The sequence below is a fragment of the Balaenoptera musculus genome, chromosome 4 (assembly GCF_009873245.2).
Source record: "Balaenoptera musculus isolate JJ_BM4_2016_0621 chromosome 4, mBalMus1.pri.v3, whole genome shotgun sequence".
NCBI lineage: Eukaryota > Metazoa > Chordata > Mammalia > Artiodactyla > Balaenopteridae > Balaenoptera > Balaenoptera musculus.
Window position 1 is genome coordinate 105,447,677 of NC_045788.1, and position 22,680 is coordinate 105,470,356.

A 22,680-nucleotide genomic window follows, 5' to 3' on the forward strand; every position below is an offset into this window, starting at 1 on the left:
CTTTCTCTAGTTGCGGCGAGCGGGGGCCACTCTTCATCGCGGTGCGCGGGCCTCTCACTATCGCGGCCTCTCTTGTTGCGGAGCACAGGCTCCAGACGCGCAGGCTCAGTAATTGTGGCTCACGGGCCCAGTTACTCCGTGGCATGTGGGATCTTCCCAGACCAGGGCTCGAACCCGTGTCCCCTGCATTGGCAGGCAGATTCTCAACCACTGCGCCACCAGGGAAGCCATAGTCTGTTACTTTTAACAAGGCTTGTCATCAGGAGAAACTAGTTAACCAGAGCCTAATCCGCTGGGGTTTTATCAGAGGCTAAATGACATGAGGAAAGGAAACACCCAACTCTAGCCTACTCTAGCCTTCCATGTGGCAGAAGGGAAATACAATTGACCCTTGAACAACATGAGTTTGAACTGCCTGGGTTCACTTATAGATGAAGTTTTTTGAATAAATACTACGAGATCCCTGGCTGGTTAAATATGCAGATTAAGAGCCATGGACACTAAGGGCTGACTATGGGACCTGAGCCTCCTGGAATTTTGGTATCTGTGGCGGGTCCTGGAACCAATCCCCACAGATACCAAGGTATGACTGTAGTTAACTCAAGCCCACTTTAGCATCTTTTCTCAGCTAAGTGGGGAGAAAAAACCTGTGAAAAACCTGTGAAGTGTTTCACAGTCCAGAGGCATAGGGTCACTGAAAGACTGAGATCTAATCATAGGACTATAAAAAGTTTCCCTCCCCTTGTACTTCACCACCACATCAATAAAGGTTTATTTACAACAGCTCCTTTTACTCAGTATTGCCATTGTTCAGCTCTCAAGAAAAATTTCTAGGCACACTAAAGGAAAAGACACAATTTGAAGCGACAGAACAAGTATCAGAACCAGGCATGCCAAGGATGTTGGAATTATCAGACTAGGAATTAAAAATCTGTGGTTGATATGCCAAGGGCTCTAATGGATAAAGTAGACAGCCTGCAAGAACAGACCAGCAATGTAAGCAGAGATGGAAATCCTAAGAAAGAATAAAAAAGAAATGCTAGAGATAAAAAATGCTGTAATATGAATGAAAAGGGCCTTTGATGAGCTTATTAGTAGACTGGATATGGCTGAGGAAAGAATTTCTGACCTGAAGGATACATCAATGGAATCCTCAAAAACTAAAAAGGAAAGAGAACAAAGACCAAGAAAAACAGAAAAGAATATCCAAGGACTGTAAGAAAACAAAAAGGTGTGACATACACGTATTGTAAATACCAGAAGGAGGAAAAGAGAGAAAGGAACAGAAGAAATATCTGAAACAATAATGACTGAGAATTTCCCCAAATTAATGTCAGACACCAAACCACAGCTCCAAGAAGCTCAGAAAACAACAAGCAGGATAAAAGCGAAAACAAACAAACAAAGTACACCTTGGGGTAATGTTTTTAAAATACAGAAAATTGAAGATAAAGGAAAAATCCTGGAAGAAGCCAGAGGGGGAAAAACACCATATCTATAGAGCAATAAAGATAAAAATTACAACCAACTTCTCCTTAGAAAGCATTCAAGTAAGAAGAGAGTGGAACAACATATTTCAAGTGTTGAGAGGAAAAAAAAAAAAAAAACCACATGAGAATTCCGTATGCTGTAAAATTATCCTTCAAAAGTGAAAGAGAAATAGAAACTTTCTTAGACAAGCAATAATTGAGGAAATTTCTTGTCACTAGACCTGCTTCACAAGAAATATTAAAAAAACACAACCTCTTTTGAGAAAAGGAAAATAATGTAGATACTCAGATTTATATAAAGAAAGGGAATAAGTGAAGGTAAAATAAAATATTTTTCTTAGTTTTCATTGTTCTAACAATTTTTTTTCAAATTAATAATAGAAAAAAGTTTTAATTATGCTTATGTATGTATCTTATGTATATTTGTTATATATGCTTATATATAAGTGAAATGATAGTAATACAAGGGATAAGGGGAAGGAATTAGGATTATTTTGTTATTTTAAAGTACTCACACTACCCATGAAGTATTAATTGAAAGTGGACTTGGATGTAGTGTACAACACAGGGAATACACCCAACATTTTATAATAACTTTAAATGGAGTATAATCTATAAAAATATGAGATCACTATGCTGTACAGCAGAAACTCATATTGTAAATCAACTATATTTCAATTTAAAAATGCAAAATTGAAAACAAAGTAAGAAAGTGGTCTTGGAAGTATCACTGATATGCAAAGAAAGGAGAGAAAATGGAGTCATATAAAATGCTCAATTAAAACCACAAAAGGCACACACAAAAAAGTAGAAGATAAAAATAGGCACAAAGAACAAAGACAACAAATAGAAACTGGGTTCAGCTATTTTCTGCCTTCTCTTGCTTCACTTGCTAAGAAGTTGAATTTTCAGGATAGAGGAAGGAGCATGTCATTCATATATCTTCATGGTGGCTCTTAGTTTTGTCTTATTTTGGTTCAGCCTCCCTCTGTTTATTGCACATGCACTAACTGATATCTTTGCCATCAGTCTTGTCTACTTTGTAGTTAGGCCTCCTACATGCCTCTGAAACTAAAGTTTGAGATTTTGAACTTAAGGTTGTGACTGTCCTTCCAGGAGCATAGGCATCTCCCACCTGGTTAATGCAGCTGACCCTCAGTTTCATTTGGCAGAGACATGCAGTTCTCCTCCATGCATCTGTCTGGTCTTGACCCAAGTTAACTCATCCCACTACAGTAGGGCTACGCACAGACCTGGTGACTTCCAATGTAGTCCCTCTTCTATAGAACTATGGCAAGACCAACAGAGTGTCAACCATGTCTCTTACCACGCAGCTCCACCTTCCTTTTTTTTTTTTAATTTATTTATTTCATTTATTTATTTTTGGCTGCGTTGGGTCTTTGTTGCTGTGTGCTGGCTTTCTCTAGTTGCAGCAAGGGGGGGCTACTCTCCATTGCGGTGCAAGGGCTTCTCATTGCAATGGTTTCTCTTGTTGTGGAGCACAGGCTCTAGGCGTGCGGACTCAGTAGTTGTGGCTCGTGGGCTCTAGAGCACAGGCTCAGTAGTTGTGGCACACGGGCTTAGTTGCTCCGCGGCATGTGGGATCTTCGCGGATCAGAGATCGAACCTGTGTTCCCTGCATTGGCAGGTGGATTCTTAACCACTGCGCCACCAGGGAAGTCCCTGCTCCACCTTCTTGATCAGACTGGGGTACCTCACGTTAGCACAGTTTGCAGAGTGTCCTGGGTCGACACAAATGATCTCAATGGAAGGAGTGAGTCACAAGTCCCTGAATTTGGTACTCTCCTCAAATTGTCTAATAGACTTTCCTCACCTCCAGATCAACTGCAGAGAGGGAATATTGAGTCACAAGGCAATCTCCTTCTCTCCCCCACCTCCATTTTCTGACCAACCTTCAAGGTCAGGGTGAAGTGTTATTTCACTTATCACATTGTCACCTTTCTTTCCATATTGACCTCAGGGGAATGTGGCTACTTTCTCTACTGGAAAACACCTAGTTTAGCCCTTCATATATTAATAGAAACTAAAGAAATCAAGCTAATCTTTATTTTTCTCTACAGTGTTGGGATTTAAAATCACTGTCTTATTGTAAAATATTATTGGTACTCTGTCATCATCTCTTTTTCTCTTTACATTGCTTCTGAAACAGACCTTAATTTTCTCATCCCCCAGTGACTGATGCCTATAGCCCTGGACCTCAGGTCAATAGGCATGATGGTTATATATGCAGAAAAGTAAAAGCATAAAGTTCATTAATACTTTTCAAATAATTACCTTTTTTTGCCATTTTTATCTATCATCTCTTTAGAACTTAGATGTATATTTCAACGGCCCATCTATAAGCTTCTGTTACCAGGAAGTCTGATAATCTGTACGAAGTCTTTATGCAAAAGCTGAATTCTTTATGTCCTCCTGTAACCCTCACACTCCCTTGTAAATCTCGTTTAATGGCGTCATTTCTAACTCAGTGCCCTACTCCAGAAACCACAGTCACATTTGACTTTACCATATCCTCCCTCTAACCCTTGCCTCCAATTAAGATGTGACTCAAGTATACCACCTCCAGAGTTGTCATCCCTAAATCCTTAGGAAAATAACTGACCTCTCTAAATGTATGCTTCCTTTTTTTTTCTTTTTTTCAAACAAGAATACTGTTACATAGATCACAGGTTGTTGAAAGAATTAAGTGAGATGATGTATGATGGATGTAAATTTCTTTGTAAAGGGTAGCATTACTCTTGTTTTTCTCCTCATAAACTTCCATAAGCTACTCCTTTCCTACTGGGTCCTTCTGTGTTACGCTCAAGCTTTTAGCAAAATATTCAGGATTCTTCACCATTTTCCACCATCTTTAACACCGTGAACACTGAGTACTCAAGCCACTCTGAATTTTTTCTCCTTCAGCATCAAGCCTTGCTTTTTCATAATTAAGCGTGCTCTCCACTGTTTATCTCACTGCTTAAAATGCCTTTCTGCCCCAGCTCGCTCTGCAGCTCTGCCATTAACTCTCCCAGTGACCTTGGGAAAATGTCAGAATCTCTCTCTGCCTCAGATTCCTAAATTCAAGGCTAGAGATAAAAATGAAGCTGTTTCTGTTTTGTATATAACTTCATTTGTTTCATTTTTTTAGATTCTACATATAAGTGATCATGTGATATCATGTGATATTTGTCTTTCTCTGTCTGACTTACTACACTTAGTATGATAATCTCTAGGTCCATCATAGAAAACAAATTTATGGTTACCAAAGGGGAAGGGGGAGGGTAAATGAGGAGCTTGGGACTAACAGATACACACTACAACATATAAACTACATAAACAACAAGGTCTTACGCTATAGCACAGGGAACGGTATTCAATACCTTGTAATAATGTATAGTGGAAACGGATCTGAGAAAGAATATATATATATATATATATATATATATATATATATATACTGAATCACTTTGCTGTATACCTGAAACTAACACAACATTTTAAATCAACTATACTTCAATAAAGAAACAAACAAAAAAATGAAACCAAACTCATGAAGATTAAGCAAAATAATACATATTGATATTACAAATTGGCCTATCGTGAGGAGCAAATAAATGTTACCCACTAACTAAAGATTGTATTATTAATTACTATTTATTATCATCATTATCAGCAGCAGCAGCAGCAACAACTTCCCAGAATGTTCTTACTTAACCTTCAAGAGCTAGTTAAAATATCATCTCATCTGAAAAGACTGCTCCAGGGAAATATATTCATTTATGCTGTTGCACTGTCCTTTCCATCTTGTATTCATTTCTTCCCAGTTTCTTAGAATCTTGAAGGCATAGACCATGACAGTTGTCTTTATAGTTCTAGCACCTGGTCAGTGACTTCATATAGCAGGTGCTCAATAAACAGTTGCTGAATGAAGGAAAACAAACAAACAAAAATAATAAAACTTATTGTGTTGTTAGCATGTAACAAATTGTTTTAAGATCTCCTATGTGTTAAGTCACTCAGTTCTCCAATAGCCCTGTCATTAGCTACTCCTATTATCATCCCCATTGCAGGCATGAGAAACTGAGAGATGGAAAAATGCATTAGTTTGGTCACAGTCAGGACCAGAACCAAGCTTACCTGGCTCCAGATTCTGTGTTTAACCTTAATGCTACATTGATTTTCCTGGGCAAGAAAGACAACAGAAAGACAGAGGACAGAATTGGAAGCTCTTCAAGGTCCTTCCTGTTTAACATTCTATGATCCAAGGATTTCTCTTAAAGTCTTTGAATCTAATACATGCAGAAATAATATATAAAGATATTATTTCTTCAGAAGTTTTATAAAAGGTTCTAACTATTCATATTTATTCACTGGGCATATCTAGTCTGATAAAATAACTATGTTTCCTATCAATTAACCGTAGCATGCCTACTCATACTCTCACCTACTTATAATTTTATTCAAGTTCATTTTCTTGAGATAAGTGGTTCTGTTTTAAATGGAATCAATTAGGAGTCACCTTGAATCTGGAATTTTATAATTCCCAAAGTTTAAACTCTGCCGTCATCTTAAATGTTTTACTCCAGGTTTGACCATTCATACATTTAAAAACACATTAGGTTGAGGTAGGTGCGGCTGGGAGGCTGATGAGATATTGCAAGGCTCAGGCATTTCTCATAGGGTTTTAACCAGCTGCCCTGAGAAGAAGGGGCCTAGGGACACCGCATTTGTTCATATAAATATTGTAAACTAATGACAGTAGGCCGACTGTATGATAGAGTAAGATGGATGAGGCATGGAAGGCATGGAAGGACTAGATTCCAATAAAGAGTAAATTACCACTGAGGGCAACTGCGGCTCAGTCCTGCTGGGGACACTTAGAATTGTTTCTCTGAAGGAGAGAAAGCTGGGTCCTTCACCATCACGTCTGTCCATCACTGTTGAGGGTTGTGCCCTATGGGCATTAGTTATCTCACACTTCCAAGCTACCCTGTGTGCAGGGTGAGTGAGCTTCCTGTAACTTCCGCAAAAACTATCAATCAGAATAGCAAAGCAGCCGGCAAAGCAGAATAGCAAAGCAGCCGGCACATGCGGTGAGATGCTGCTTGAGTGCATGGCAGGGAGCCCTCCACAATTGCAGCTGACATTGCAGGTTTGCTCAGGGGACCTTAACACAGAACCCCCAAATGGTATTCTACAGCATCCTTTTTTTTTTTTTTAAACTCTGCTTTTTATTTTATTTTATTTTTTAATTTTTATTTATTTATTTATGGCTGTGTTGGGTCTTCGTTCCTGTGCGAGGGCTTTCTCTAGTTGCGGCAAGCGGGGGCCACTCTTCATCGCGGTGCGCGGGCCTCTCATTGTCGCGGCCTCTCTTGTTGCGGAGCACAGGCTCCAGACGCGCAGGCTCAGTAGTTGTGGCTCACGGGCCCAGTTGCTCCGCGGCATGTGGGATCTTCCCAGACCAGGGCTCGAACCCATGTCCCCTGCATTGGCAGGCAGGTTCTCAACCACTGCGCCACCAGGGAAGCCCCAGCATCCGTTTTCACTGCTCAGAAATGTCACTGCCTCACATGAAGTTCAGCTTTTTAATAACTTTTCAAAGGTGTGTCTGGCCACCACCTCTTGAGAAAAAGGGTTAAAGACAGGGTTAGTATAGCGGGCTCTATTTCCTGCTACAGCTGTGCGTCCCAGTTCTATGCCTTATGTTCATCATTTCCCTCCTCTACCACCCATTCTAGAGTCCTCTCACACTTGGCCAGCTCCCCAGTTGACGTATAAGCTGCTTGCCTAAAAGAGAAACACAGACCTTCATCCCTTAGGTATCTGAGTCTTTGGTTGCCTTGCCCCTTTTCAGGCAGTTATTGCTGAAAATGCCTTTTTCTGTTATTGTTGAACATAGAAAGGCCGACAGAAGCCACAGTGATCCACCTCAGTGCCCCCAGTACTCCTCCATGCCTCCATGACGTGACAGCAACCATAGAAATTCACGATAATCACAGTCAACAACGCTGTCAGTTTACTAATTCCTTTATTTACGTGCTGGTCTACAGGTATGAGGGGCCCAGAATTACTAATCATAAGTTGAAGCTTTAGGATTGGAGGACTCCTTAGTATATCCCTTAGAAGAAACATTTCCCTGCTGGGGTTAAAGATCTTGAATCTTGCAGAATTTAAAGTTGCAGGAATGAGCAGCACAAACTCCCCAGTGGGTCACTGAGAGGCATGGTGACAATCGTTCATCCTTTCAACATTTGATTCCCACACCTGTGTATTCTAGTACTGGGTACAGGCATGATATAATACCTGCCGATTAAATATGAATATTGTATCAGAGAAGGCAGTGTCCTAACCACAGAAGGTGTCGTCCCCATGCTGGCATTTTGGCTGAGCTTTTATGAGACTATTCTTACATTCTGTCAGATTTGCTTTGATCCTGTGATGACATGCTTCCACCTTAGATGCAGCATTACATCTGATTCACTACCATGATCAGGAAGAGTAGGGTAACCTCAAGTGTGCTCTTGATATTTTACCCTTATTATCTCTTATTCTCTAGATCAGAAATCTAACGTAAGGTTTCCAACAACTTCTAAATACTTATTTAAACCCTGATTAAAAACTCACGGTTTTAGAAAATGACATAGGGTAAGTCCATGAATGATTGGATTCATTGCAAGATAGGTTTAGGCCAGAAATCCATTTACTGCCTTGCAATAATATATTAGGGATTAGGGTCACTTTAATTTCAGTATCAAGTAAGGCTCAGTTTTCAATGCCTCATGATAGATTTTGGGTATTCTTCCTCCTCAATATGCAGTTACTTTAAGGCCATAGGTTCTTTCAAGGTGAGATTGGTGAAACATTTACTATACGTGCTTTTGGTGGCATGACAGAGTCTTTCCTCAAGAGAATTTATCTCCCTTTTGGTCACCAGGCCCTATGTGTGAGGTTAGCTCAGATCTGGAAACTGGGCAAGGAATAGTGATTTTTCATTGCAGAAGCTAACAGAAGCCTTGGTTTATTATCTCTTGGGGTTTTTTATTCATATCCAGTATCACCCTTTCTGGCTGCTCATTTATTTCACTCCTAGACATATCACAGTGTCTTATAATTGTCAAAGAACCCCTTAAGTTAAGGACCCCTTGTTTATCACATTAGTATTGCTGTGCTTTATAGTAATTATATTGACTTTGCTCCTGATGGCTATGTGCCACCATCTGGTCTTTGCTATTCGGGAACCGTGTCATCTTCATTGACACGAGGGCCCTATCTCTCATGGCATCATCTCCTCCTGCTAATTCTGTCTTACAGAAGACAGCTACAATGAACATCTCAAAGATGCTAGTGTTCTTCTCACTAATGCATGCCTTCTTGGGTACAACAGCTATCACCATTCCAGACCTCAGGCTCCTGCTTACTCTGTATCTTCACCATAATTTTAGCCTAGAAGACACTGAGGCCGAACATTGTCTCCTTTGCAATTTTTCTACATTTACTATTAAATCTTGTGCTTGAATTTCAGCAAAGTTTACCCCTAGCTGTAGGAAACGAAAGTTTTGAAAAATTTCCATGAAGGCCCTTTGGCTTTCCCAGCATTCCCTGAATTCATAAGTGGATAACGTCAGACTGTCATTCTCTTTCTGCAAGGTTTCCAATATAAACAAACAAACAAACACACAAACAAATTAAAAATTCGGCTTATTCCATGGTCTTTAAAATTACCATTGTCCCCATACAGTTCAATATTAAAGTTACACCATAAGCCAATGTTTTCTCTCTCTCTCTCCTGCTGCTCAACCCATTCTAAAACAGGTGAAAGTATGAGTGATCGTGGTGCTAAAAGCAGAACTTAAGACGAGGACTTATTAAAATGTAGCTTATTTAGAAGGTGATAACCAGAAACATAAATGAAGAGATGAGGAAAGTGACACAGGAAAAGAAGCTATTTGTTCTCACTGATAACAACTGGCACTTAATCCCACTGTGGGCTTCATTCTCTCTAAAGAACTGTGTTCAATGTACTTGTTGAATGAAGAAGCGGAGCCTGGGACCTTGATTACTAATCCCTAGCTCCACTGATTGATGGATTCATCCAAGGGCATTCACTCTGAATTTCTGGGCTGCTTTGCTGATACTTCCTGAGTTGCTATAACAGAAAAGTAGAAAAATGTGGCTATAGTTTCATATGGGATGTGATAAGTGTGATGAGCTCTGTCTGTGAAAAATGCAGCTTAGATTACAGTAGGCTAAGGGGTTGTGTCATAGGGCACAAGAAGCAGCATTTCCCTTATATTCATGATCACATTTTTACTTATTATATCCATTTTACAGATGAGAAAATTTAGGTTCAGATTCTGAAATAATTTACCCAAGGTCACACAAAAAATTAAGTGACAGAATATAATTAAAGCTCACAAGAAATGAAGAATCTCCAGTCCTACCCCAGACCTACTGAATCTGAATCTGCAGTTTAATAGAATCTCTAGATGTTATACATGCATATTTAGGTTTGCTAAGCACTGGCTTTCATTTTTTTTCTTAAATGCCTATAGTTATAAATCGAAAGAGAAAGTCATATACAGTATCAAGTAATCCAAAAGGTATACTGTTCTTTTAATTAAACCAAAGAGATTCTCCTAAGTATTTTCTTTTACAAACCTTAACTAATTAAAATATTTTGCTGGGAGGGACCCAGTGCAATTTTTTTAAAGAAGTTTCTGTGAGTTAGAGTTGGGTTGGGAATTGATATAAAAGGAGTGTTACTGTCATAAGTAGTGTGCCAATCAGAGGTGAAGGCAATGACATGCATGGGTATAACTCAAGGACGACTTATTTGAGAGTGTATTAGTTTTCTATTGCTTCTGTAACAAATTAAAAAAAACTTAGCTTAAAATAACACAAATTTATTATCCTACAGTTCTGTTCGCTTGGCTATTTACTCTGCCCTGTTTCTCTTCTCTGCTCTGGAATAAAGATGTTGTTCAACTGGGCTTTTATCAAGAGGCCCTGGGAGAATTTTCTTCCAAACTCATTCAAGTTTTTGGAAGAATCCAGTTCCTTGTGATTGTAGGACTGAGGTCCACATTTCCTTGCTGGCTGTCTGCTGGGGGCTGTTATTAGCATCTAGTGGCTCTTAGGTCCTTCCCTGTGGGTCCTTGCATCTCAGAGTCAGCAAGGGCACATCAAATTGGCTCATGCTTGGAATCTCTCTGATTTTCCCTTCTGTCACATATATCTTGCTTTCCCTTCTGACACATTTTTTCTGCCTCCAGTCAGAAAAGATTCTCTACCTTTAAGTGTTCATGTGATTATATTGAACACGCCTGGATAATCCATATTATATTCCCTATTTTAAAGTCTGTAACCTTAATTTATATCTACAAAGTTTCTTTTACTATGTAGCATAACATATCCATAGGTTCCAATGATTAAGGGATGGATATCTTTGGAGAGCCATTCTGCCTACCACAGAGTTTATGTGCTTCAAAATGTAGTAAGAGGTGGTTTGGAGATAGATTTTAGACAGCTATAAATGAGAGGAATACTTCCATTCTTTCAACAAATATTTATTGAGTAAATACTGCTTTCTAGTATTCTGGGCTAGGATTTTAGCTTTTGAGCAATGGGGTCTTTTCAAAGATTATTAAGTAGAAAAGTGATAGAATAAGCAGTATCAGCAAAGCCCAGAAATGCAGAATAAGTGCCCAAACCCCAGTTGCTGTCATCAGGCTATGGGTTCATACTTGAAGTGGAAGGGAGACTGATGATTTCTTCCTTTTTGTAACTGCAGGTTAGAGGTAGAGAGATAAGTGTCTCCTTTGGGAAGCTGGCCATGGAAAGAAAAAAGAAAGGATGACTTTGAGGAAAGGTACAAATAAATAACTGACAAAACTTTGTGCTTGGCATAAAAGGGATAAAGTTGATGAAGTTGGGATAGGGATAAAGGGATAAAGTTGCATGATGATTGGGAGAATTTGAGGAATAGCAAAATGATCATTACAATATCAATATTTCAAGAAGAACAAAACAATGATCCCAAATCACTGAAGTGTCAGGCGTGCTTGAATAGAAACACCAGGTGAGACAGCAGCAAACAACAAAAATAAAAACACCAACTTTTTTTGGTGTTCTTGCTTAATTGTTCTCTCCACTTGTTGCAGGCTGTCAAGTTGGACACTGCCTGGCATAATGGTGTGTTCCACAATCTTGACTTACTCACCAGTAAATCTCAAAATAACCCAGCTCTTCAAGTTTCAGTACAATTCTTGCCTATTTACAGGAAAAAAGTGTCATCATAGACAATGTGTTTCCAACAAATACATAGGCAGCAATTGGAATAAAGCATGGACCAAAGTATTAAAAATGATGCAAACTGAGAATACATTGGAACTATTTGAAGAGTACAAGTTGAGGTTAAATCAATCTTACCACTAGGGGAAGGTTGACATTTTTTTTTTTACACATATTCAGATGTTGTCTCCTCTAATACATGAACCAGAAACATTATGAAGAAATAATGGAATAGACACAGAGTATGACACATGTGGTGGGCATTTACTTCAACATCTCTGGATGGGAGATTATTAAAAAAAAAAACAACTCAGTTAAATCCTTCAGAAATTATTCATTCATATCCATACCTTGGTGTATATTTTATGGCTTCAGTTCTCCTACTGAAAAATAGTGTTTATTTTTAGGTTAATAGACAAACACAACAATGTGGAAGGTCATACTACAATCTAAAACTGTCTCAAATGTTTTTGGTTTGGCTTTACGGAAAATGCATTGTGCCAAACACTTTTTCTCCTTTATTTTTAAACCCTTGTGTATTTTTAAAGAAAATGTAATCCACATGTTTCTTATTCATTTACACTTAACTCATCAAATTCCTCTTGTGTAAGAGTGACTTGGAGACAAAAAGACTTTGGAAATTATTTGTTTGCCTTTGAAGCTCTTTCTTTTTATTAGGAAAGTAATAGCATGTTCTTTGGTATAGTTTATGTTAGATACTCAGGTATTCAGTTTTTCAAGTATGTAAATAACATAATCTAGAATATTTATATTTGTCCTTATATCTTGCTTTCCCTATTCTGTTAATATAATGGTAATCTTCACCATTATATCCTTTGTTATACTATTACTATGTTATTATTTACTATTAGTACTGTTGTTATAAACTTCATAATAACATTAGTGGTGTTACAAGAATATCTATATATTTGCAGCATCTTCATTTACAAAGTGGTTTTATCTTACTCATCTTTCCTTAAAGACTTGTATGGAAAGAGAATTCCAGGCTTTGTAGCGTACTCACCTATTTCATTTCCTGATAGAATGTCAGAAAGAGAGAATTTGCCAACTGCTTTACAACCTCCAAAAATCTTCTTTTCAGTTCATCTGTTTTATTTCTACTTTCGTGACTAAGTGTGCTATTCATCTCTCATAGCTATTTTTAACCTCTCTTCAAATCCTTGTACAATTGTCTGACTTAATAATCTGAATTAAAAGTCATTTCATTGTTGAGCTGAATGATTCTGTCCTACTGGTTCCATTTATGTATTCTTTATACTTATGGATAAGACATTGTTCTAGTTTGCTTATCCTCTGAATTATAGCCTGTCACAGGTCTTTAAGTATTCTTAAATAATCTTGTGGATGTATACTCTGAAACTCAAGAGCACCCCCAAGCACCTTTAAAAGTAGGGTCTATGTCTTTTTATTTCTTTCATGTCTTCTTATCATGCTTAGTTCTGATTGCTACAACTTTTAATCTTAGTAAATATGACTGGTGGGTTGCTAATTTTTAAAGTACTATGTGGCATGTGCTACTTGCTTTCTGCATGAAAATAATATAGTAAAATGGCAGATAAAAGTGGATTCTGACTCGGTCTCTTTTTAAAATTAGATTGCATGCTTGTAATCTGTTGTAAGGACTGGTTGTTAAAATATTTTCTTAAATTTAACTAGGGTCTTGAAAACACAGTGCACATGAAAAGAACAAGTAGTGAACAAGACCTTAATCAAAATTGCCAGTTCATTTGCGAAACAGATACTGATGGCCCACAACCAGCAGGACCTTGCTTAGGCTTTGTGCTAGATTCTGGCAATGAAGAGAGGAAAGACAACCTCTTCTCTCAGACAACTGACCATTTTGGGAGTCACAAATGTAGACGATTTCAACACTGTGCGCAGAGTGATAGCACAAAGGTCAAAGAGTAGAGGCAGGCATCTCGGTCTAGTTTCAGAAAAATGCATTTGGAGCGATCTCAAAGTTAAGCAGGGTGTGCAAGCTAAGCATTATAACAGGGCAACATGAAAGCCTCAATTTAGGAGACATTTACATAGCACTTACTGGTGTGGGTTACTGTTCCAAGCTCCTTACAAATATGAACTCATTCACTCCTCATCACTATCCCTTGGGTAAGCACTGTTACTAACCTAATTTTCCAAGTGAGGAAACTGAAGTACCTACAAGTTAAGTGAATTGCCCAAGGTCAACAGCAGGCACAGCCAGGACTTAAATGTAGGTATTGTGTGTCTCCATAGTCTCTACAGGAGACTTTTAATAGGGAATTTACATACTCATGGAGAGCAACACACAATCAAGGAAGAACAAGTGGGTTGGCATTTCCTGAGGGTAAGTTATAACTGGGACAATGTCAAGAGATGAAGGAAGCTAAAGAAGTGAATGAGAACGATGTTACACTGAAAAACCAGGGTTTTATCTTAAACAAATCATTGTAATCATTGGGATAACAGGATTTTGTCTCAATATTAGAAAGAAGATTCTCTAGCATCATGGATTATGGGATACAAGATGGCTGGGTTGGAGGTAGAAAGACCTGGTAAGGGGTACCTGCAATAGCACAAGTGAGAGAAACAGTGGAAATATGGTTGGAGGGAAGCTGAAGCTCACATGAGTTATTCTAGAAGAGGGCATGCGAGGGCTTAAGCTGTTGATGTTGGAAAAGGAGAAAAAGTTGTGTCTGGAGTGATTCCTCTGAGTTTCTGATTAAGGCAACAGTGTAGACAGTGGTGACTACTGGGATAAAGAAGAAAAAAGAGAATTGAACATTAGAAAATGCTTATGATACCATGTAAAGAGAAAAAGAAAGTAGAGCTCAAAATTGTATATTCTGTATTGTCCTTTAAAAAAATATGTGTGTAATATGCACGGAAAAGCTCTGGTGAAAACAAGGACAACTATTCATTGTAAATGGTAAAATTTCTCAGAACTTTTCATTTTTCCCCGTATCTTCTAAATTTTCTGCAATGAACATGAATTAGTTATTTTTCCATTAAACTAAAAGTAAATGTTACTGGAAGGATTTAGATAGTGATCTTATTTAAAGTTAACTTCTATGATCTTTCAGGAAAGCAAATAAAGTACTTAGCAAAAGTAGATGATTTATTAACTTTGGATCAGGAATTCCCCTCTTAGGAAACTAAAGTAATACATAGGTTCTCACATGTTTATTTATAAATATATTTATTGTCATGCAGAAAAATTAGCATTAACAATCAGGGTTGTTGAAAACAATTATAGCACAAGTGTGTGAATGCATATTACACATTCATTAGAACAGTTACTTATAAAAATACTTAATCATCAGTGAAAATACTTCTGATATATGAAAATAGCAGGGTATGAATTCTTTGATGCTATTTACATAGGATATCTCTGAGTGAAATATGATACTGATTTTCTTTGACTTGCATTTTTTTAAGATCTGTGAAATATACCTCCATATTTACTTATAAAATATAATAAAACATAAAAATAAAGACATTTAGTTCATAGTGTGAGCAGTTTCACTGCTGTTTAATCATTTCAAATGGGCTTATGTTGGACTGTAAGTACACAGCCAAAGAGAAGTGGAAAAGTCACCTGGGCTATGAGGCCGGCTGTGTCAGGGGAAGCAGTTGGTCAAAATCATGATTATAGATGAGAACAAGTATGAAGGACCAATGATTACATTAAAAAGTATGTTTCTCAGGAGTATTTGAATATGATAAGAGGGATCACAGCTTTAAACTTAAAGAAGCACTAAATTTTGGAATTTCAGATACTAAGAAGATAAAAGGATATTTGCTGAGACATTATCATATTCTTGGGATTTCTAAAAAACAATGTTCAGGGCCCACACATAAATAGTGGACTTATTTGTGTTTTAGGCAAGTACTGCTTGTGTTATTATGTTTGGCTATTTGGATACATTGACCAACATTCAGATATGGTAGTGCTATGACTTGACTTCTATGGAAAATGTGAATCTTAAGGTAGCCATGTTTTTCCTTTGTCCCATGAAAAGTAATAGAATCTGTAGAAAATTAATTCATCTTCATTTAACCTTTATCAGTTTTTGAAGAAACCATATTTTAGATTCATTTGACAGAGCTAAAAATCCTAGGGTGTTAAAGTAATTGAAATGATGGTATCCACATGTAAATATCTTTAACTGCATGTTACTGGAACTTTTATGCTAATCTTTATATTAATTATTTATTGATATTTATTGAATGACTACTATGTGCAAGTGCTTTAAATGCATTATCTCATTTAATGCTCAGAAGAGATAAAACTTAGTGATAGATCAGAAACTGACTGGGAGCATTTAAATTGATTTTGTTTTGTGGTCGCCAGGCCAGTAAGCAACAGATTCATTAGAGAAGTAGGTAGTATAATCTACATTTGATAGATGTTGGTATCAAGGCTGTGGCCCAAAGTCACATTACTGGACCACAGTGTTGGAATAAAGATTCAAACAACATTTAGTTGGAGCCTCTATGGCCACACTGTTTCCAGCATTTCTAGAAAATAGTATACCACTTACCATCCTTTAAAAACACTCTTGAGAATTTGCCATCTTAATGACTGATCTTTTCTTTTATAGATACCTGTTAAATATTTCTCATAGTGCTTCCATACATTTTTTTGTGGTCATATGTTTCATATACAGCTGTTGACAATTTATTTTATAAAGAGATAATTGACATACAACATGATATTAGTTTCAGGCATGTAGCATAATGATTTGATATTTGTATATATTGAGAAATAATCACTACAGTAAATCTAGGAAAGATCTGTTACCATACACAGCTTCATAATTTTTTTCTTGTGATGAGAACTTTTAAGACCTACTCTCTTAACTTTCAAATATGCAAGACAGTATTATCAACTATAGTCACCATGCTGTGCATTACATCCCTATGACTTACTTATTTCATAAGTGGAAGTTTGCACCTTCTGACTCCTTTCATCCATTTGCAGCCACCAATCTGCTGTTCTCTGTATCTATGAGCTTCTTTTTATTTTTTATTTTCGATTCCACATATAAGTGAGACTCTACAGTGTTCGTCATTTTTTGTCTGACTTATTTCACTTAGTATAATATGCTCACTTAGTATAATATGCTCAGCACCTATACTGTCACAAATGGAAAGATTTTATTCTTTTTTTTTTTTTTTGCTGAATAATAGTCCAGTGTATACAAATATACAGCACATCTTCTTTATCCTTTCATTCATTGATGGACAATTAGGTTGTTTCTGTATCTTGGTTATTGTACCTAATGCTGCAATGAACATGGGGGTGCATATATCTTTTTGAGTTAGTGTTTCTGCTTTCTTTGGGTAAATACACAGAAGTGGAATTGCTGGATCATATGGTAGTTCTATTTTTAATTTTTTGAGGGACTTACATACTCTATAGTGGCTGCACCAATTTACATTCCCACAAACAGTGTACAAGGGTTCCTTTTTCTCCACATCCTCGCTAGCATTTTTTATCTTTTGTCTTTTTGATAATACTATTCTAACAGGTGTGAGGTGATATTGTGGTTTCAATTTGTATTTCCCTGATGATTAATGACACTGAGCACATTTTCATGTACATGTAGGCCATCTGTATGTCTTCTTTGGACAAATGTCTATTCAGGCCCTGTGCTCATTTTTAAATTGAATTGTTTTTGCTAATGAGTTGTATGAGTTCTTTATATATTTTGGATATTAACCCCTCATTAGATATATGATTTGAAAATATTTTCTCCCATTTAATAGGTTGTCTTTTATTTTGTTGATGATTTCCTATGCAGTATAGAAGCTTTTTAGTTTAATGCAGTCTCACTTTTGTTGTTGCTTTTGTCGCCCTTGCTTTTGGTTTCAAATCCAAAAAAAAAAAAAAAAAATCACAAAAGCTATGCCAAGGAAGTTACCTCCTATGTTTTCTTCTAGGACTTTTCTGGTTTCAGGTCTCACATTCAAGTCTTTAATCCATTTGAGTTAATTTTTGTATATGGTGTAAGACAGTGGTCCAGTTTCATTCTGTTGCATGTTGCTGTCCAGTTTTTCCAACACTATTTATTGATGAGACTGTCCTTTCCTCATTGTATATTCTTGGCTCCTTTGTCATAAATTAATTGACCATATACATTGAGTTTATTTGGGAACTACCTATTTGTTCTATTGTTCTATGTCTCTTTTTTTAGGCCAGTTCCATATTGTTTCGATGACTATAGCTTTGCAATATAGTTTGAAGTCAGGGAGTGTGATGCCTCCAGCTTTGTTCTTCTTTCTCAAGATTGCTTTGTCTACTTGGGGTCTTTTGTGGCTCCACACAGGTTTTAGGATCTTTTTTTTCTGTGAAAAAGTGCCATTGGAATTTTGATAGGGATTTCACTGAGTCTGTATATTGCTTTGTGTAATATGCACATTTTAACAATATTAATTCTTCCAATACATGAGCATGGAATATCTTTCCATTTATTTGTGTCTTCTTTAATTTCTTTAATCAGTGTCTTATAGTTTTCAGAATACAGGTTTTTCACCTTGGTTAAATTTATCCCTGAGTATTTTATTCTTTTTGATGCAATTATAAGTGCAATGGTTTTCTTAATTTCTCTTCCTGAGAGTTTGTTGTTAGTGCATAGAAACACAGCAGATTTTTTACGTTGATTTTGTATCCTACAACTTTACTGAATTCATTTATTAGCTTTAACAGTTTTTTGGTAGAGACTTTAGGGTTTTCTACATATAATATTATGTCATCTGCAAAGAGTGACAGTTTTACTTCTTCCTTTCCAATTTAGATGCCTTTATTTTTCTTGCCTACTTGCTTTGGCTAGGACTTCCAAAACTATTTTAAGTAGTATTTACCTGTTAAATATTTCTTATAGTGCTTATGTTTATTCCTTTTGTAGTCATGCCTTGCATATATAGCTGTTGACAATTTAGTTTTTATGGTATGTAACTTTCCATATGTTCTATGTATCTTTGTACTGTCATGATTTAACTTAGTCATTTTGGGTTAAGGAGAAAGAGTTCTTTTCTGGAATTAAAAAATATTTCTTTTTTTCCCCACAGCCCTTCCTCTTTTCTTTTCTCCATGTCTTTCTATCTCTTCCTTCCTTCTTTCCAGTCTTTTTTTAAAAATTTAACTGTTGTATTTAAACCTTGCAGTATTGGGAGAGGGGAGATTTGATGTGGGGGTAGGTGTGATTTTTCATTCTATGTGATTTTTTATCTTACCAAGGACAGAAATATAATGGGAGAATTGTTTTCTTCAATGATTTTAAGAAAATATTGAATATTTATATTGGAACTCATTATTCTTCAGTTTTACTTGTTCTTATGAAGCAAGAATTGTTTTCTCGATTTTGCAGATAAGTCAGCTGAAACTCAGAGAGATTAAATGATGCATCCAAAGCCATTCAGCAAGGAAGTTTTCTGAATGTGGATTTGAACCCAGATCTGCCTGGTGTCAATGCTCATGATATTTTTCTATTCAGATACTCTCTTACTTTATTTTAAACATAGGATTATTAGACTTCAGAGATAAAAGAGCATTTGAGATTACTCATTCCAACAACTTCAATTCATGTTTTAGGGAACTCCTAGAGGAGCTAGACCACTTAGTTAAGGTCATGTAACCGTAAAGTTATTGGGTTGAGCATAAAGTTCGTTTGTTTTTTTCCGTAAGATGGCTCTAGTAGCGCTTAGTTGTCTAAGTTCATTAGAAACAATTTTGTTAGATTGTATTGTGACAGCTGTCATATCAGCGTGCATTAAAATAAAAAAAAACTTATAAAAATTGGTGAATTTTTGTGTAGCCATTTTAATATTGAAGATGGAAGAAAAAAGCAACAGTTTCAGCATATTATGCTTTATTATTTCAAGAAAGGTAAGAATGCAACTGAAATGCAAAAAAAGGATTTATGCAGTGTATGGTGAAGGTGCTGTGACTGATTGAACATGTCAAAAGTGGTTTGTGAAGTTTTGTGCTGGAGATTTCTCGCTGGACGATGCTCCGTGGTCGGGTAGGCCAGTTGACGTTGATAGCGATCAAATCGAGACAATAATTGAGAACAATCAACCTTATACTACGTGGGAGATAGCCGACATACTCAAAATATCCAAATCAAGAGCTGAAAATCATTTGCACCAGCTTGATTATGTTAATCACTTTGATGTTTGGGTTCCACATAAGTTACGCAAAAAAAATCTTGACTATATTTCCGCATACAATTCTCTACTTATACGTAAGGAAAACATTCTGTTTTTAAAACAAATTGTGACGGGTGATGAGAAGTGGATAGTGCACAATAATGTGGAATGGAAGAGATCATGGGGCAAGCGAAATGAACCACCACCATCTACACCAAAGGTCAGTCTTCATCCAAAGAAAGTGATGTTGTGTATATGGTGGGGTTGGAAGGGAGGCTTCTATTATGAGCTCCTTCAGAAAACCAAATGATTAATTCCAGTAAGTACTGCTCCCAGTTAGACCAACTGAAAGCAGCACTCAACAAAACGCGTCCGGAAGTAGTCAACAGAAAATGCATAATCTTCCATCAGGATAGCGCAGGACTACATGTTTCTTTGATGACCAGGCAAAAACTGTTACAGTGGCTGGGAAGTTCTGATTCATCTGCTGTATTCACCAGACATTGCACTTTCAGATTTCCATTGATTTCGGTCTTTACAAAATTCTCTTAATGGAAAAAATTTCAATTCCCTGGATGACTGTAAAAGGCACCTGGAACAGTTCTTTGCTCAAAAAAATAAAAAGTTTTGGGAAGATGGAATTATGAAGTTGCCTGGAAAATAGCAGAAGGTAGTGGAACAAAAGGGTGAATAAGTTGTTCAATAAAGTTCTTGGTGAAAATGAAAAATGTGTCTTTTATTTTTAACTTAAAAACCAAAGGAACTTTTTGGCCAACCCAATACTATAGCACCAGCATTAATTGTGGTTGCTTTCTTTCCATATTTCAGGAACTAACAAATTGGCCTAAATTCCTTGGCTTACTGGGTTTAAATTTAAAAAATAGACTCCTACACTTTACTTTTCCTTGACAAGAAGGTGGAGTACGACTTGACTTCTCACATTGCACACTTTTCGGATCGGCATCTAGTCTTTTCATTGCTTGAGTTTCTCTCTGTAAAGGAGATATATAATGAAAAAGACTTATTACAAGGGAAAGTGGATCTTCTTAGTGATAACAATACGGTAGCCTTTGCTATGGATGTATACTAAAACCTTTGTTCTGATGATATTCCTCATGCTTTGAGAGAAAAAAGAACCACTGTTGCTGCACAACTGAAACAGCTTCAGGCAGAAACAGAACCAATTGTGAAGATGTTTGAAGATCCAGAAACTACAAAGCAAATGCAGTCAAACAGGGATGGTCAGATGCGGTTTGACTACCTGGCAGACCAACATGGTTTTAGGCAGGAATTTTTAGAGACACTCTCGGTATGCAAAATTCCTATATAAATGTGGAAATTACTCTTGAGCTGCAGAATATCTTTACTTCTTTAGAGTGTTGGTTCCAGCAACGGATAGAAATGCTTTGAGTTCACTCTGGGGAAAACTGGCTTCTGAAATCTTAATGCAGAATTGGGATGCAGCCATGGAAGACCTTACATGGCTAAAAGAGACCATAGATACAATTCAGTGAGTTCTCCACTTCAGTCTCTTCAGCAGCGAACATGGCTCATTCATTAGTCTCTGTTTGTTTTCTTCAATAACCCCAAGGGCGTGATAACATTATCGATCTCTTCCTTTACCATCCGCAGTATCTTAATGCAATTCAGACGACGTGTCCACATATTCTCCACTGTTTGACCACAGCAGTCATAACAAAGAAAGATGTTTGAAAACGCCGCAGGTGCTAAAAGATCTGGTCCACGTTATTCAACAGGAGTCTTACACATGTAAAGACCGAATTACAGAGTTTGTTGAATGCTTATATGTTAACCTTCACTTTGACGGGGCTCAGAAAAAGCTGAGGGAATGTGAATCAGTGCTAGTGAATGACTTTTCTTGGTGGCTTGTCTGGAGGACTTCATTAAAAATGTCTGTCTCTTCATATTTGAGACTTTTTGTCACATCCATCAGTGTATCAGCATTAACATGTTGGCAGATAAACTGAACATGACTCCAGAAGAAGCTGAAAGGTGGGATGTAAATTTGATTAGAAATACAAGACTGGATGCCAAGATTGATTCTAAATTATGTCATGTGGCTATGGGTAAGAGTGCAGTCTCACCCTATCAGCAAGTGATTGAAAAGACCAAAAGCTTTTCATTTAAAAGCCAGGTGTTGGCCATGAATATTGAGAAGAAAATCAGAATAGTAGGTCAGAGGTTCCTAACTGTGTAATTCAGGACTCTGGCTTCTCCCGAAGAACTGTACAGAAAAAATGAAAAATCTATAAAAGAAAGGTGAAATAAAACCATTTTACAAAGGTGAAACATTTTAGAAACAATTAACATGTTAAATATAAATTTTGGAGACTTTGAATAAAATTGGCTGTGCTTCATTAAAAAATAAAATAAAAAATAAAAAAATAATAAAATAAAACATAGACTCCTGAAGTAGGGAGATGAATTAGAAAAAGATGTACCATTTGGACAAATGATGATTTTGTGCAATTAAAACTGCACCCCTGCCTCAGTGTCAGGTATCTGGGTGCAAGGATTGGAGGTGGACTTTTAACTCCCCCTATCCACTTCAGCTGGATACCCTTGAGCAGTGTACCAATTCATGACCATTTGTAGTCACTCTTCAAATAGAGACTTCAAAAACCTTTCTTTTGTCTCTTCTTACACAGCATCTCCTTTAACTTTGTCACATGGTGTTGCTTTGCTCCTCTAGTCTCCATTTGGGGTGTATTGTTGATAT

General features: G+C 37.0%; 1 pseudogene; it reads left to right on the forward strand.

Moving 5' to 3' along the window:
- The first annotated feature begins 513 nt into the window (after nucleotides 1–513).
- Nucleotides 514–22,202, forward strand: LOC118894046 (annotated as a pseudogene).
- The last annotated feature ends 478 nt before the right edge of the window (nucleotides 22,203–22,680 follow it).